Source organism: Telopea speciosissima, chromosome 9, assembly GCF_018873765.1.
Source record: "Telopea speciosissima isolate NSW1024214 ecotype Mountain lineage chromosome 9, Tspe_v1, whole genome shotgun sequence".
Classification (NCBI taxonomy): Eukaryota; Viridiplantae; Streptophyta; class Magnoliopsida; order Proteales; family Proteaceae; genus Telopea; species Telopea speciosissima.
In genome coordinates, this window is record NC_057924.1 from 57,214,320 (window position 1) to 57,218,636 (window position 4,317).

Below are 4,317 nucleotides of genomic sequence, written 5' to 3' on the forward strand. Positions count from 1 at the left end.
TGCCGGAATCCATTAGACCTTTTATGCCGTTGGCTTCCCGGACGATAAACTTCAACAATGCATTCTGGTCATGGAAGATGGGAGCCATTTTGTGCTTATAAGTTCTATCAAGTCTCCATTTATTTAGTCATTGGTATTGTATCTGCAAATGATATTGATACTAGACAACGATAATGAACTTTAGATTTTAGACATAAAAAAAAGGGAATTAGTTTTCTGTTCGGGAGTGTGGCCTACGCCAGCACTCCCATGTGTCTATCTCTCTCCTCCTCAAAACAAGGGGGTAGAGGTGTCTTTTCAAATGGGGAGGAGACAAAAAGACTCATGAGAGTGCTAGCATAGGCCACACTCCCGGACAGAGAACTTTCTCCCTTAAAAAAAATACACTTTTGATCTTGTATTATTCGGATACGGATAGAGTCCGGTGATAAATTTTGGTATTAATATCAGTATCAATAGTGACCGATACAAGTGCCAATTTCATATAATTGGAAAAATTAAGACGTGGGCAAAGTAGAAAGTTAAAATGATCGACCATATTTAGGTTCTTCAAAGTAAGTGAATTACCACAACATCATGTGAAAGAAAAGGCTAACTGACTTTCTTGTGAGAGGGCATAGGAAACACCACCAAATAGAGATCTTTTTCCCTTTCTTTTAATTTGATCTCTGATTCATCCTTGTTGCTTAGAAGATTATGTGAATACTCTTCTCTAAGATTTTGCATTTACATTCCTCACACCAATGTAATAGTTTGGGATTGAATCATTTGGTCTTTTCCAGTCCCTGATTGAAGAAGACTAGAATTTTGGAATACACGGAGATCTACAGATCCAGTGTTTGAAGTTATTAGTTTGTGTTTCGATTTAGGGATTCCAAAGTTCAGATAGAGACGTTGTTGAGTATGTGGCTTGACTGACTCCAAGGTGACTCAAGTCTCGAACCAATTCATTTATTCTGAGAGGTCGTGGGCTGGCCCTACGAATAAAACAGATATTGAAAGAGTAAATATTCGCCCGCGAAAGCCTTCTTATTGGATTGCAAAAATTTCGGTGATTCGATAAAGGGAAAAAGAAAGATTCGTTAATAATATCTAAGGAGTAACAAGTTGTTTAGATCCCTCATCTTCCTATATTCTCCATTCTTTTAGTGCCATGATGAGGATTCTATTCATCAAGAGGGCTGCGTGGATCTCCAACATGGGATCATTATCATCAAGACTCCCTTGGAAAATAATTTATCCTATAACATCTTCATTTATTTATCATTTTGAGGTGGTGATGAAGGTCGTGCTTGGTGCGTTGGTCAATTGCTCACTTGCTGAATGCTTGGTCACGGGTCCTGGAAACAACCTCTTTGGAAACAAGAGTAAGGCTGCTCACATTTGACCCTCCCCAGCCCCTGCTAAAAGCGGGAGCCTTGTGCACTGGGTACGACCTTTTTGAGGTGGTGATGAGTATTCTTCAATTGTTTTAGGGGAAGGGGTTCATGCACGATTGCACATGGACATCGAATCATTCGTCAAAAAGGAGGGGGGATTTTGGTTATTTGGACCCCTCATTTGTCTCCATCTCACGTTTTGTGTGTGATCGTGCATGGTGTATAACCATACACGAGATTTTCACTTTTGTTATATTATAACTAATAAGGCCAATGGAAGCATGCACGTAAGAATCATGGGAGGTAAGTTCCGCAATTTCCACCCCTTCAATTTTGGCTATCAAATAGTATCAGAGCAGCATAAGAGGTTGTTGCCTCCTGACCATCCTTGAATGCTTGTTTATTGAGTTTTCTGGCCATTGACTGCCCTTGAATTAGAACACTAACAATGTGAGTTTTTTAGGATCGTTTATGATCCTAATAAAGACCATTTATAGTCCAATTTGTCAAAAATCCCATTAGATCCTGATTAGCCCAATTACCTTGAGCCCGATTATGGACCAAAAACAACTGACCAAATGGAAACATGTTCATGCCTTAGCCTACGAGGTGTGATTACCTAAACAAAAAGAAATGGTGTGGGCCTTAAATTGGTGGGGACCGATTAAGCCTGTCAGAAACCGACCGGACTCCACCAGTTGACAACCCTAATTCCAACCGTTTCATTTCAACATCAAATTCCTTCATTTACGCTCCCATGAGGAATTTCCGATCATTCTCTCAAGTCCTTGATAGTATTACCTTCAAGGTTAGGGCCAAATTCCAATCTGCTCCCTATTGTATCTTTCCTCGAAACACCCATATTATATTTTTTCTTGATAATCTCATCCGCCTGGAAACTGTTGTAGGAACAAACTCATGACTTTTTTTGTTTGGAGTTAATCTCCTTTTTTTTTTTACCCAAAATAAAAATCTCCTTATTTTTTATTTTTGGTTTTTTTAAGTAAAAACAAAAAAAATCCAGTGAAGTCTGTAGTTTTGGGACGAAACTGATCCAACATGGATTGATCCCATACTTTATGATATATACCTTATAGAGAGTTCTAATAATCGGTCCAGGAATTGAACTGAAAAGGTATTGGTTTGACTTTTCCAGTTTTAATCAGTTTGATTCTAGTTTAGACAATTTCATTGAATAAAAAAAACTCTTGATTGATCGACTTGACCATCAATCGTTTGTTTATGGTATTTTGGTTCTGTTTTGGTTCGGTTCAGAATAAAATATGTAAAAAATCAAAGTCGAAATAATTTTCAGGCCTTCAAATTGAAACCGATCCAAATTGGTTTCGCTTTCATTTTTATGTATTTGGCCTCGGTGATTTGGTTTATATGGAATAACCTGCTAAAACAAATAAGGGTAAATTACATGTCACCCCCTAGTTTTCAAATGAAACTCAGATCACCCCCTAGTTTTTGAAAAACTCAAATCACTGAGGCCAAATACATAAATCGGGACGGGCAACTAGTGGTTTATGGATCTCACGATCGGGCCCCACTGCTATATCCCGATCAGGACGAACATTGTCGAGGTCATCAGAACCCGAACTGAGGAGGTCTTCAGCATTCAGACTACTAGGTGACGCAGGGTCGGAACCCTGACTAAAGCCCTTTATGGAACCACTCACCTCAGGCAATCTATACTCACTACCACGATAAGCCATAAGTAAAAGAAGAACTTACTTGTGGCCGACCCAATCGAAGATACTTCTCGAAGCAAGAGGAAAAAGCACCGACCTAGGAAGCAACCCGAGCTTAAGGAATGCAACCGACCAAGATAGTAGTACGACCTTCGAAAGCGAGCAACGAATGAAAGAGTAAAGTCTAATGCTCTCCTATTTATAGCCTGAAGAAACAGAGATCCAACGGACAACAGTCGACGCAACGGACAGACACGATTGAGGGACGTTTCAGTTACCCGAAGCATAATCAAGACGTCCTGACACGTAGTTTGGCGGCGGCACTCTGCCTGAGAGCAAGTCAGGTAGGAAACCCCCATAGAAGCGTGGCTCGGTCCGACCCGATCACAAAAAAAAAAAAAAGAGGATGAAAACTGGCTGCATCGAAACTCGCTCAGATCACTACGGAACTAAGCGTGTGGGGGCATTTGATATAACCACTCTTACCTGACCATTGACGTACTGACATGTGTCATCCATTCAGGTCAGGTCGGCTCGACCGACCTGAACTTAGGAGTATCTGACCCAAGTAGATCGGCAGAACGTGGCAACCCATACGGAATTGAGAACGAAGATCAGATCGGTATAACCATGACCGACCCGAGCTTCAAATATCCATCGACCAGCCCACGCGATGAGGACAGGATCGCTTCACCCATGTCACGTAGACCGCGTGAGCTAGGGTCATGCATCTAGAATGACCCTCCTCAACACAGGCAGAGCTCCACCCATGCATCCGCTAGATCGAAGTATCGGTATGGCATCGACGGAAAGCCTATGACGGTCCAAGACATAGAACCTATAAATAGTCATGCATCACTCAGGTAAAGGGGATTGAATTAACTCAGGTTTTTACAACTTAGAGATTATCTGTGTGCACGATCTAACTTTGGCATCGAAGCTCACTCCACCGGCTCAAACCGGCACTCCTCAGCCCGAATTTGCTGTTTTGCAGGATGGTTCAACCCCAGAGCAGCAGGTCCAGATCACGTCATATCACACCCCCATTTCAATAAACTTTATGATCTCTTTGTAACTATCACTTGTGATTGATCTTTAATTGGTTTTTTTTTTTTTTTTTTTTTGGGTGATAAAAAATATTATATTGCTAAGAAACCAAATGATACACAGGCTTTTTATTTTGGCCATATTTCGTTAAGTTCACAGCTAGGGCTATACAAAAACGGTTACCATTGTTTATA